At 39.6% G+C, this 14,873-nt stretch overlaps 1 protein-coding gene across 3 annotated transcripts in view; it reads right to left on the reverse strand.

Annotated features, from left to right (window-relative positions):
- Nucleotides 1-14,873, reverse strand: part of LOC139723457 (uncharacterized) — a 222,398-nt gene that overhangs the window by 13,827 nt on the left and 193,698 nt on the right. The window lies entirely within an intron of this gene.

Here is a 14,873-nt window from a genome sequence, read left to right on the forward strand (position 1 = left end):
CGCGTCGAAATATTTGTATGCTCCAATCGAGCTCAAAATTTTTTGCACACGTTTCAGACCATTTAGATCATTTTTTGAAAAATTGAAACAATCGGACGGACGCGTACGCGCGCGCATATATACGCACGCACAGCTCATATGCAATAGAAATTTCCCATTTTTTTACTTTGATCGGATGTCTGAAATGTCAAGGAATATTTCTACCAAGTTTCAAGTCAATCTGACTCAATATGACGTCATACGGGCCCGTCAAAGTTGAAATTCCGCCCGCGCGTCAATGGCGATAGACAGTGCAACTATGCAAAAAAACCCGCCAATTTTAAATCCAATTTTACTCGTCAGGATGGACGGTGACCCCCCATTTTCTTTACATATTCTGAAACCTGATGACTTGTACATGTCATTTCATGGGTTGTCGATGCTGAAAAAATGATGAAAAGATATCAAATTTCTTAATAAAGTAAACAAAGTAAATTTTCAAAATGACGTCATCAAATTTCAAGTTCATTCGAGCGTATCTCACTACTCCTTTGCCAATTTTCACCGAGATTTCAGTATGTTGTAGCTTAATTAATGTTCTTTCAATATGTAATACAAAATTTTGACTGGATGACGTCATCACCTCGTAAAAATGGATTAAATGTCATCTTGTCAAATTTGACCAGTTTACATGTTATCTCTATGGGAGTGCAGTGTTTCTGGAAATGAAAATTGACATGACTATCTCTATCGAGCATTAGCTTACTTATGCTTGGGTTAATTTCTCCCAGATTTTAATATTTTGTAGCTAAGACTTTGGGCTATCGTAATGTGCCCTTCGTTTTTTTATAAGACGTCCAAAAACTTGGTTGAAATTAAAGCTTATCTTCGATGTATTGAAATATTTCTTTCTTTCTGCAACTTTCTTTGCAATAACTCAAGAAAAACAGCCTCTATCACTTCCATATTTTGCACATGTTTAGTTCATGTCACGTAAATTATTTCACAAAATAACAACTACTTGATCAGACACCATCTTGGGTATGTAAATTAGGGTCAAAGGTCATAAATGTTTCATCCTGTATCTTGGTGAATACATGTCTTATCTTTCCCATATTTCGCACACGCAAAGACCATGTTACAAGGATCATTTCACAAAGTACAGACTTTTTGCTCAGATGCCATCTTGTCTGTGCAAAGTGGGGTGAAAGGTCATATGTACTTCTTTCTGTATCTTCGTTATGACGTGTTATCTCTATGGGAGGGAATTTTCTAGATGTGAAAATTGACATGACTCTCTTTATCGAGCACTAGCTCACTTACCCTTGGGTGAATTTCTCCCAGATTTTAATAAGTTGTAGCTGAGACTTTGCACAATCGTGAAATGCCCTTCGTTTTTTTTTTCATACGACGTCATAATCACATCGAAAAAACTTGGTTGAAATTAAAGCTTATCTTCGATGTATTGACATATTTCTTTCTTTCTGCAACTTTCTTTGCAATAAATCAAGAAAAACATCCCCTATCACCCCCATACTTAGCACATGTTTAGTTCATGTCACGTACATTATTTCATAAAATAACAACTATATACTTGATCGGACATCTTGGGTATGTAAATTAGGGTCAAAGGTCATAAATGTTTCATCTTGTATCTTGGCGAATATAAACCTGTCCTATCTTTCCCACATTTTGCACACGTATAGACGATGTCGCAAGAATCATTTCACAAAATAAACACTTTTTCCTCAGATGCCATCTTGGGAGTGTAAAGGTGGGTCAAAGGTCATATGTATTTGTTGATGTATCTCTGTTATCTAGTGTATACAGAATTTGGTACCAAAGGTGGCAGATATGACTCCCTTTTCTAAATGAGAATCCAAACATCACACGGCCAATGTCTCTAAACACAGATGAAAACTGTATGGTCATGCCTATTGTGATCAGGACTCGAATTATTGATTAAAAGAAAAATCGGATCACCTTAATTTGTCAGTAATGACAAATTACAATCTCTAGTTTTAATTACTTTGGTTGTTGATATAAGTAATTGCCGATAGAGTAACTTTTATACAATCAGAAAGTAACCAGTAGAATATACAACACTCTTTTATTCATTGTCCGGTAGTTTGTTTAATCCATACTACTGCAATGCCGCAAACAACGTTGCCCTCCACCCCTAGTAAGCCAAAAGGTTATTCCTGATGCGTACGCCAGCGTTGGCATGGCATTGTAAAAGAAGACTCTCGTTCGTACCTTCACGAAGGCCGAGCTCCAGGTTCGGTGTAAAAATGGTAGAGGTAAAAATGGCAGAGTTAACTAGATATGTCGCTACAGCGACTGGTTATACCCCCGCCAAACAACATTTCATAAGCTTTGGTCAAAACAACATTTCATAAGCTTTGGTCAAAAAACTGAGGAAGTAGTTAAATCCGCAAGATCTTTCCTTGATCTTCTGCCATTGATATGCCGTTACCATGGCAACGTACTTTCGGGTACTGTCGAAAAATGCGTCTTGCACATCTACAACCAAAGGCACACATCTGTACCAAGTTTCATGGAAATTGGGCAAAAACTGAGGAAGTAGTTTGCAACACAAAATTTTCCATCATTTTGGCTCATAATATGTGAGCGTGTTACCATGGCAACATACTTTTTGTAACTGTCAAGAAATGTGTCATGCTGACCTATATCCTAAGACAAACATTCAATATGAATTCCATGAGAATTGGGAGAACACTGATGAAGCAGTTTTGCCATGAAGCATTTTGCCCTATATTTTACCAATAACATGCCGTTACCATGGCAACGCACTTTTTGCCACTGCGGAAATATGTGTCTTGCACATTAACATATTCAGATGAACATCTGTACCTAATTTCATAAAAATTGATCAAAAACTGTGGGAGGAGTTCGCGACGCAAGATTTGTACCCATTTTTGCCCATAATATGCCGTTACCATGGCAACATACTTTTGGGTACTGTCGAAAAATACGTCTTGCACATCTACAACCCAAGGCACACATCTGTGCCAAGTTTTATGGGAATCGGTTGAAAACTGAGGAAGTAGTTCGCGACGCAAAATTTGCAACGGACCGACCGCCCGACCGACCGCCCGACCGACCGCCCGACCGACCGCCCGACCGACCGTCCGCTGATTCCTATATACCCCCTTCAAACTTCGTTTGGCGGGGGTATAAAAATGGCAGAGGTAAACATGGCAGAAGTAAAAATGGCAGGGGTAAAAATGGCAGGGGTAAAAATGGCAGAGGAAAAAATGGCAGGGGTAAAAATGGCAGGGGTAAAAATGGCAGGGGTAAAAATGGCAGAGGTAAAAACGGCAGAGGTAAAAATGTCAGAGGTAAAAATTTCAGTGGTAAAAATGTCAGAGGTAAAAATGGCAGGGATAAAATGTCAGAGGTAAATAATTATGTCAGTGGTTAAAATGTCAGAGGTAAAGTTGTCAGTGGTCGAAATGTCAGTGGTCAAAATGCTAGAGATAAAAATGCCATTGATAAAAATTTAGTCGTTGAAATGCAAGAGGACGAGGTAAACGTGACAGATTTTTTTTTCTTCATGTTTCTGACACCTTTCTCGCAATACGCGCTTTTCGTGCCTTCTGTAATAAAGCACGGAGGTGACCGGGGAGAAATATGGCACACTCATGTAACTTGAAAAATGCTTGGCCAGTCAACAATCCAATTACTTAGTATATCAGTAAAAAGAAGTCTGATGAGCCTCGGTACACCTGAAAATGGACATATTAACCGCTATACAGCTCTACAGGTATCTTGTCAGTAAAATATCAAACTTACTCACCGATAAATCTGCTATCAGCCAATCAGACGCAGGGATTTACACTGACAACTGTTAAAAGCTAATGAAATCCTTGGTCTATGAAACGCCCACCTGGTAGGTCCTATACTATGTTAATAGGTATTTTGATAAGTGTGCAAACTTCTGAAAATAAAATTGCTTGATAACAGACATGCAGGTATGAAAAAGGGATCTTTTACTCTTTCTGTTACTATTGGGAGAAATTTAATAGGGCAGTGTTACATTTCTCCCAGCGGCACATGTAAATCCTACTTTGGTCATGATGGTTATCCAATTTCTCTCTAGGTTGTCTCATTTCTCCCCGCTTGATGTCCCATTCCCCCCCAAATTAGGGGTTAAACAAATCATTAATTACACGAAAATGTGTTATATATAAAGGGGTATCACTAAATACTCTTAGTAGGGCAGCTTAGCAAACCTATCGTGCATTTTGTGATAAAAGCACCAAATTTGGCACAAATATTGCAAACATTTTCAGATATTGGGCCACTTGGAATTCTCTCTTTATGTCCGCCATATTCAAAATGGTCGCCATTTGAAATCTACAGTTGCGATTATCTCTGGGTCTAAGGGTGCTACTGACCACATTCTGGTGTGTTCCGGGATTTACGCCCATGCTTTGGGGCAACAGCTAAGTTTGAAAAGCATCAAACATTTACATTTTTTCGCCTGCGGATTCGTTCAACAATAATTGAAGGAAATCCCATGGCAAACTATCGGTTTTTTCTCTCACTAGAACTGTTTATTGCTAAAGTTGGTCTCCAGTTTTAATAGGCATAAGTTTGTAAAGTGACCACAAAGTGTTCATTAAACTTCGAGATATTTGTTTTTGCGCCATGTGATACTTGAACAATGTAATAAAATATTTTGCAAGAGCTTACTTATGTCTGCCGATACATCTGCTGTAGTTTGTTTTTTGCGTTTTGTATTTTTACTTCTACATTATGTCGTGATCAGGCCTTGTGAGATAAATAGGCTCCTACGAAACCTGAATGTGAGAAAATAACATAGAACAGGTGAAAAATTAGCGGTTTGCTCCGACAATGTCTCCTTCACTTCTTTACACTAAACAGTTAAAAAAAAATGAAAAATAATGACAATATACTAGCCTGGACGTGAGCGGAATTCGTTTGTGTAAGAGTGTGTATGTGAGAGTATAGCTTTAGGTTTCGTTAACCTCAGGGTTCATTATCCACCCACCAATCATTCAATCACTGAATTCATTATTACGTAAAGAAGTAGCCATCACAATCCTTGCTCAGCTGCATGCAGCACCAACTCTATGAAGCACATTCTCTACCATCCCCTGTTCCATTTCCCTTGTTCAGCGTGTAGGCATTCTCTCATTCTCTCTGTTTTCCTTCTTTCCTTCCATACTGTTCATCTATTCTGGCAAGTTGTGTCATGTTGTTGTGTTTCTTCTGTGTTGTCCCGTCCTGTCGTATATCATATGTGTCACAAATGTTTGTAAATAAGTAATTCATAAGTTTTATGAGTGGTTCACAATCTACATGCTTTGCTTTTTAGTGGACCTCTCTATTCTTTCTTCTTCTTTTTTTCAACTGAAGCATGACTTTGTATTCTTCTTCTTTTTTTTTGCCAGTATGCGCTCTTATGTTTATTGATACCATTTATTAATTGTAAAGGCAAATGTGACCCGCTACAACAAAAAGGTCCTAAAGTCGCGCACGGTAGAAGCCGTAAAAATTGAGTTTGAAGTCAGAGCATTAAAATTGGTCAAAACTTACGATTCTCTGATTTTGATATATTATTGGAGTCTAACATGTCTTCTATCATCTGTCGAAATTTTGAAGCAAAATGATCAAAGGAAAGACCAAAATATAGCGTTTTTCTGAGCCATGTTTTTTGGCGTTTCAACGAAGCAGAAACTGGTTCGAAAATTTGGATTGAGCGCCACAGATAGGTTCCGCCCCTAACAACGACCACAGTGATCTCATTGGTCAGTTTGCTGCTTGCTGCTAACCGAAGCGTGAAGCTCGCACACTGCCCAGTCCACTGGTGCGTGCGGGCGGGGTGCGCTATGCTCAGCCGCTTCTCACATCCTGGTCACTGATTGGTTGATGAGGAGACCACCAACGCTGATGTGCTTGAACGAACTCTTCGGGGGTTGCTAGGTCTTACCTTCTATTGTCCAGAGGTGAAAACTGACTTGCGTGTCCCTTGATCGCGATTTCGTCGAGAGGAAGACTTTTAGGGCGCTTTTCTCGAAACAGTGATTTTCCAGACGTCTCGACATGCTCTCTTTTAAACATCGATATCTCCGCAGCCGATTATTTTTGTAAAATGTGTTATACATCAATTTAAAGCAGAAAGATTAGGGGATTATATCATGCAATTTTCAAATAATTGACCTCGCCCGACTTTAGGATCATTTTGTTGTAGCGGGTCACAAATGTTCTTCGTTTGTGATGTAAAACCTGATTTATCTTGTGTTATGTTTTTGTTGAAAAAGAAAAAAGAAGAATGAAAATAAATGAACTGAATTGAGATTGAATTGAATGTATATCTGCGTATAGAAGTATATGTTTATACCAAAAGTGGGTTCGTGCGTGTGTGTGTGATAACTTCATTGGGCGAAACAACGTAGGATTATACTGTTTAAGGGCTTTGCAGCATTGTTGGAACCCCTTATAATGATAGCTGATGATAATAATAATAATAATGATGATAATAATGATAATGATAATAATAATACTGAATAATACAGATAATTTCCCATTGGCCTAATAGGCTCTTAGCTGGTTTATCATACCTCTGAACAGACAGATTACGCCACTGCACTTGAATCAAACTCAGAATAATGAGAGTGCTCTAATCTTTTTAAAACATAATTCAATAAACATTCTTCAAATCTGCAGTTTGGATTTGATAATTCGATAAATACAGTTTGCTCTGGCGAGGTTATCATCCAAAACCTCTTCATACGTTTATCTCTGACGAAATCGCTCTCATTACTTCTAACATTTTTACCTCTGCCATTTTTACCTCTGCCATTTTTGCCTCTGCCATTTTTACCTCTGTCATTTTTACCTCTGCCATTTTTACCCCTGCCATTTTTACCTCTGCCATTTTTACCTCTGCCATTTTTACCCCTGCCATTTTTACCTCTGCCATTTTTACCTCTGCCATTTTTACCTCTGCCATTTTTACCTGGCACCGAGCTCCAGCATCTCCACCAGTGCCAGTCAATCTCATGGCACCGGTAACTACGTTGCCTCTGTAAGCTCTATATGGATTCTGGCAGAGGGTTTAACATGTCTTTTCCTGAACAAATCTGCCACCAGACGATCTTTTCATAATCAAAAGTTGAAAACCAACCCTTAGATCTCTATTGATTGACGGAAAAGAATTCTAATTTAGAATCAGAAACGAACGCGTTCGACTACGCTCAACCAGTCAACAGTATACATGCAGGCTACTCGCCAATCACAGTTATATTTTCGAGATCGCTCAATGTTTGAAACATGACCACAATGACGGGGGTATGCTAGCTCTCACTAACACTGTCGCTAACGTGTTCGTATTGCGTATGCGTACCCGCTAGAGGGGTGTGAATAACATGTATGATCGCAAATTCAAATAATCTTGAAACGAGGCTAGCAATCGCTTGATATTAACGATGCTTGTGTTTAAGCATTCACTGCCAAGTGTGCAGGGTTAACCCCGATTTCACGGAGCCCGCGAACGATTTGCGAAGGACGCGAATGACAAAATCCAACATTCGGAAAAGTTTTTCTCCGAATGTGTTCCGACAATGAAGCCGAAACTATGCTTGCACAATTTGTGCGAAGTACCCACGACGTATTTGCGAATGTCGTGTGTATCATTGCTTAAAGACCTAATAAAATGGTTTAGGCATTTTTTCTCAATGATGTAATAATAATAAATGCTAAATTCTAAGTAATTCTATGGTTGTGCAGGGTTTTTTACTGTTCTGAATTTTGTTCTATATTTGTTAACATAATGGATGCAATTTCCTCGGTTTTGAAAAAACTTTCTATACTTTCGCCGCATGCGGCGCACTATCACTTCTAAATTGTGATGACGTCTAAGAACGGAGTCGTTCACGACCAGTCTAGCCGCGCCGTTAAAGCCAGCGAGCTGGCAATGCTATGCTAGCGCAGCGCAGCGACAGCCGGCCGGCAGCTGCACTGGCTAGCGCTGGCAGGGGAGCGAGCTAGCGAGCGCATAGCAGGTGCTGCGCTGCACTATTGTCATTGGCCAAGCCTTTAGACAAAAGAATATTTAATGAACTGTATCGGATTTAGTACTGCCAATAATACAGATTACAACTGTGGTACGCTTGGATATCCATTATTTTCGGCAAACTCGTGAAATAGGCCCCACCACTGCGTGTCTGTATGGTAGCCCTACTACTTATCGACCGGGTCTAGGACTTGTCCCCCGGAGGACAACTCCCCGGGGACTACTCTCACCTGACAACTCCCCCGGAGGACGTCTCCCCCGGAGGACTACTCCCCCGGAGGATGTGTCCCCCGGAGGACGACTCCCCCGGAGGACGACTCCAACGGGGGAAAACGGCCCCGGGGGACAACTCCCCCGGAGGACAACTGCCCCGGGGGACAACTTCCCCGGAGGACGACTCCAACGTGGGAAAACTGCCCCGGGGACAACTCCCCCGGAGGACAACTCCCCCGGGGGACAACTCCCCCGGGGGACAATTCCCCCGGGGGACAACTCCCCCGGGGGACAACTCCTCCGGAGGATAACTCCCCCGGGGGACAACTCCTCCGGAGGATAACTCCCCCGGGGGACAACTCCCCCGGAGGACAACTCCCCCGGAGGACAACTCCCCCGGAGGACAACTGCCCCGGGGACGTCTCCTGGGGGACAATCCCATACTGAACAGAGATTTTTTTTTTTGTGTGTGTGTGTGTGTCCTAGAAATTAGAATTAAATTCATCTGTGTACAAACAATATTCTTTTTAAATAAAATTTAAATTAACGTTGGCGTTACCTAAGACACGTCCATCTTTATAACAAAGTTTTTGAAATCTCAGCACAAAGTTTTTACCATTGTACACGCTACATGTAATGTCGAAAAAAAGTAGAAAAGCAGGTCCATTTTATCACTGAAAATTGGTCAAGAGATAAAAACATTGACGGATACACGCTTTTGAGGGGAGAGTTCATTCCTTAGCATGTACCTGTTCTTCTTCATTATTTTATAATATTTTAAGAAGTCCATTCTTTGATGATTTTCTTTTTCTTTTTGCAATTCATGATTATGATAAGGAATATGTTAAATGAAAGAAAGATATCATTCAGAGGAGTGAAGGCTCAAGTTTTTGAGTTTCTTCAGTTTGTCTCCCTCTACAAAGGAATATGTTGTTAGAAATACCCTTTTAATGGGATTATGACTTTCATCTTAGATTCTTATGATAGTTACTATCCTGTATGTCACTATCAGTAATTTCATTGTGCAATTTTCGTTTGTTATGTTGACTGTGAATTTATCTGAACATCAATACAATTCTTAATGTCGGAGAAATAATTGACAGAAAAAAATATGAATATTCTGTTCCTGAAATGACTTGAACGTGTAAAAAGGTAATATCTTCCAACCGGCATTAGGCACTATAATGCAGAAACAGTATTAGCACTGGTTGCACAGTTACCATGCATCCTGAATGCACCAGCCACATACCGGTATCTGCATGACACACGTATAACATAACCCTTGCTGTACTATTGTTGGTAGAAAACACCAGATTGATAGCTAGAGCTTGTTATTAAGAGTATGGTAGTCAATACTACTTGAAAAAATACAGGAAAAAAAATGCAAAAAATGGCAGTTGGGGTAGGGGTAAAAGGCAAGGAAATTTTATGCCTAAATATGGGCAAAAGGTTAGTATCATGTGGAAGATTAGGTTTTACACTAAAATTATCATTATAATCCATTTCCTTGACCCCCAAAACATGGGGTTAGACACCAAAACCATCACAATTGACCAAAAATAGCCGAGTTATCACCAGAAATGTCTTTTTAAAGCCGAAACGGCGACCAGCTCAGTCGGCCGGGGCACCCTGGATTTCGCATTTTTCGTTCTTTTTTTTTCTTCAAAAATGGTGTCAGTAGGCACAAAGTCATCAAACTAAGGTGTGATAAGCATGTTCTGAAAATGTCATGCTCTTTATCCCATCTCTAAGAGATATCAAGTGATGACGACTGTAATATTTAGCCTCTTATTTAGAGAGTTCCTTAGTTGTTTCTTTAATCAGTCAGAATAAGCACACGATCTTGGCAGTAATTTGTTGTATTACAATCATGACGAGTTTGAACAATGCAAATGCTTTAGCGATATCGATTGCATCGGATGCCCAAGGGAAGAAATGGACACTGGTCAAAAAGTATATGTGCACATTTTGTTAACACGCAGGTGATAGGTTGATATGTTTTTATTCTTCTAGGTCTTGGGTGCAAGTAAAGAAGTTTGCTGAGGTAGTACATCTACCTCCGGGGTTTCTCGAGAGGGGTAACTATAGAGCATAGCAACAGCATCATCTCTGTGGGGATTGGTTGGTGCTGCATAGCTAGGCACTAGTCTCTGCGTTCAAACTGTACTAATTTCAAACATTTGGCATCTCCTTTTTTTTATAGAAAAGTAAAGTTTCTCTTTTTCGCACAGATTTTTTCATTTATCAACTACCACTGAAATTTAATTAATAAGCCATTGTCTTTTTAGTATTATCATGGCAATTATTTGATACGTTGTTCACACAATATACTTGTCCTATTTGAGTAATAATGGAAATACGTCTTGTATGGGCGTGTTTGACTTGCCATATCTTATATCTTACATTCAACTTTACTACATGTGTAATCATAGCAATACATCTTATAAACACAAACATTACTGATACTTGTAAAGTGAGTAACACTTCACTTCAATATTGAGATATCACGGCTTTGTATGACACATTACAACGCACTCTTATAACGACGTAAGTTCAATCTCGCTCTTCACACTTGGAGGAATACTTGTGATTGTTTTGTAAATTGTACTTTTGTTCACTTTTAGAAATATGTTATTTTTGTCTTTGAAGAAACGTTAATCATTGTTTCTCTTATAATAATCGACAAAGCTGTTACTTTTGATAAGTTAGATGAAACACTTTTATTGCACTCAAAATGTAACCAACTCTACTCTCCAGATGAATAGTTCAACATCGAAACATTATCACAATCCCGTGATCATTGTCATTTTATTTCCCGTCAAATTCCGGTATCTATCCTATAAAACAGATAAGTTCTCACACTGGTCCATATTTTTGACCTGATCTTGTGATACGATATTATGTTGAGTCATCTAGCTTTGTTGCATTAAGGATTGTTTTCCGCTGTACCTCTTCTGATGTCAATTCTGTTTTGACAGGAGCATTTTTCCTTCACATTCCACTATGCAACTTCTTGGAAACTTTGTCTTTGAAACAACAACGCTTTTCGCTTCGATCAAAGTAATTTTACTGCACTTTTGTTTCTTGGTCAGCTTTAATGTTTGCACATTCTTTATTACTTTTGGTTTCAGCAGCTGACTAGCTGTTGGCAGGGTGGTCCTTGTCCTCCTCTGCATCAACAATTGTGCAGGACTAGCATCTAGCCCATCGATCGGTGTGTTCCGATAGTCAAGAAATGCCAAACCTGGATCTGTTCCATCTCTCATTGCCTTTTTCATTAGACATTGCGATTTGTACTGTCTTTTCAACTTTCCCATTTCTATGTAGAAAGTGATGAAGACGTGACATGCTTGAATTGGTACTAACAAGCAAACTCTTTGAACTGGTCACTTGTAAACTGTGTACCATTATCTGATACCACAATCTCCGGTATACCATTACGTGCAAAAGTGTTGTTTGCATACTAACTTCAATTACTCTTACGCTAGACATTTTTTTGTTTTGTTTTTGTTTTCCATGTTCAAACGTTATCAAATAAAACTGTGTGAAACAAAACTCAATTTTCAATTAATTGAAACTCGAATCATCCCATCTTTGTGGTTGAGAAATTTGTGTTGGTCGTGTGGGTGTGCTTTCCCAGGGCTGTTGGAAGATATTACCTTTTTAAACGTTCAAGTCTTTTCAGGCACAGAATATTCATATTTTTTTCTGTCAATTATTTCTCCGACATTAAGAATTGTAATGATGTTCAGATAAATTCACAGTCAACATAACAAACGAAAATTGCACAATAAAGTATTACTGACAGTGACATATAGGATAGTAACTATCATAAGAATCTAAGATGAAAATCATAAGCCCATTTAAAGGGTATTTCTAACAACATATTCCTTTGTAGAGGGAGACAAACTGAAGAAACTCAAAAATTTGAGCCTTCACCCCTCTAAATAATATCAGAGACTCCAACTCTCCCGTTTTCGACGGGAGATCTCCCGTCGAAAACCCATTTTTTCAAAATCTCCTGTTCTCCCGCTTGAGAGTTAATTTCTCCCGCCCTGGCTCTGTGTCTTCCGTTGGAAAGGATTTCTTACTTATTGCTATCGTATGTTGAAAAAATAAACCTTAGATAGCACCAGAGAGCATCTAGAACCCTAGGAACTTCGCGCTTCACACACGTCAACTTGGAGTCTCCCGTTTGCCAGGGGTTTCGGGCGGGAGAATCTCCAGATCAGAAGGTGCTTGGGGTTGGAGTCTCTGTAATATCTTTCTTTCATTTAACATATTCCTTATCATAATCATGAATTGCAAAAAGAAAAGGAAAATCATCAAAGAATGGACTTCTTAAAATATCATAAAATAATGAAGAATAACAGGTACATGCTAAGGAATGAACTCTCCCCTCAAAAGCCCCCCCCCCCCCTCTTTTAAACCGACCGCGTATAATTCGCGCACTGAACACTTAGTACGCACTTGGGAGAACTCTGCGCGCAAAGCACATAAAAAGGGATTGGCTTTGAATGTAGATGAGGATGGTGTGGGAAAACGCGATAATTCATTGTTCATTAATGGTTTTAATCAAGGACAAAATTTCGAATGAATATTTTCACCGAATCGTAATGAGGGCACAATGTAATGTCTATGGAAGTTTCTAAAAGGCTTCTAAAAAGCTTCGTACAACACGGTGTTCAATACAACTCGGTTTGCGTGCATTGTCAATGCAAAAACAGCGGTCGATCCTAATAACGCGATTTACCGCGGGGAGCTGAAACGAGGCCACGTAAGTTCGTCGGTGATATTTTTGCACTGAAACTTCGAATCGAAAAGGGAACAACGGCATTTGATAGAGCTGGATTTTCTCAATCACGTAGGTCAAGTTTTTTTTACGTGAATTCCAGTGTTAAATATTCTTATCAAGCAAATAAACATTAGGCGGTCGATGAGTAGTAGGTCCAACCCTACTATATTTATTATAGTACACAACTACGGCGACTCGCCTGTTTCAGCCCCACCGTGTGGCGTTCATCTCGGTAGGTAAGCACGGCGGTGGGCCTGCCTTCCACAGTCAATAGTCGTGAATGCGGCGAAAATGACTTCATGATATGGCCCTCGACTACTTTAACGGCCAATTTAACCATAAATACAACCCTACCTAACCCTAAACCCTAGGGGGACCTACCCTTGCTTGCTATAAACGCACGGGTACGGTGCACGCGCACTGTGGTGGGGCCTATTTCACGATAGCCCCACCACCACTGCGTGTCTGTACTAATACTACGGCGACTCGCCTGCTTTATAGGCCTAGACCTACTCGTGAATCCAACCCCACTGTGGCATCCATCGGTAGATAAGCACGGCGTTTGGGCTTCCTTCCACAGTATGATTTTTAGCATAAAACAGAAACTACTCGACCAAAATTGACGATCATTCTTGGTATCGTTTTTCTTAGAAAATGGCGCATCAAAATTACTGATAACAAATATTGCAGAAACTGACTATGGGAAACTGGTTAGGCTTTTTTTTTTTTTTGGAGCTACGACCGACCCACCCTGCAACAACATATCCCCCTAACCGTTAGAGTGTAGCCTCTGTACTACTACCAAAGATTCTGCTATTACTACTTACTAGTCTACTAGACCTAGGTGCCGTAGTGGTAATACTAGGTGTTTCAAAAAACATTTCCCACTTTTGATCATAAATATTTCAAAAACTATTCATTCGATAAAACTGTCATTGATATGAGTAATAGCTGGATAGTGTACAATTTGATTGGAGGTAATTTGCACGTGAAAGCATAAATCAGTTTCATTAAATCTAAGATTGATTCTGAAGTAAGGTTTCAGATTTCGGTCAAATTTTAACCCTCTGTACAAAAATTGAACTTCGCACAGGAACAAATGATGTGTATGTGAGTGTGTGCTGACAATGGCCCTGAACAATGGACATGCCTGAACCACCTGTTGACTAGGCGTCAGTCTGGGGCTTCCTGGCACATGAATGCTTAATCAATAATTCATGTGGATTGCCCTGGGCACTGCTAGTCTGAATTCATGCACGGTATAAAAGTGCTTGCAAACACTACATTTCATTCCAGCTGGCAATCATTGTCAAATTTTGCTTCTGACATATCACTAAATTTGGGATATGAATAGCATGAATGATCTAAAGTTTCTCATTTTAATACAACTGTCTACTAATTAAATAGTCTGACAAATTTTTCGCTTTTTCGATAAAAAGAGATCATTTTTGGAAAAAAGTTCAGCAGCATTTATCATTGGGGCGATTTGTTTCAGAGTAGATTTATTTAAGGCTCCATATACACAAGTGTATACTCTAATTGATTTTCTTTACTTCCTGTCACCACATTTACGATAGAACAGAAGGTGTTCATTGTAATTTTGTTTTTCAGAAGTAGGAAGAGCACTGACGCCACTCAACGACAGTATCGACAGGTGTTTGACTTTACATAGATACTGCCAGAGGCTGAATAAAGACTACCTGTGATAGTGGAATTTCTCATGAATGAATAATGAGCATTCAAACCCTGGCCATTGTTCAGGACCATTGTCAGGGTGTTAACCACACACTCCAATACACACCCATTGACCCCTGTGCAAAG

Source organism: Diadema antillarum, unplaced genomic scaffold (genome assembly GCF_040938485.1).
Source record: "Diadema antillarum isolate AM-2024a unplaced genomic scaffold, OU_Dant_1.0 scf00000191, whole genome shotgun sequence".
NCBI classification, from domain to species: Eukaryota; Metazoa; Echinodermata; class Echinoidea; order Diadematoida; family Diadematidae; genus Diadema; species Diadema antillarum.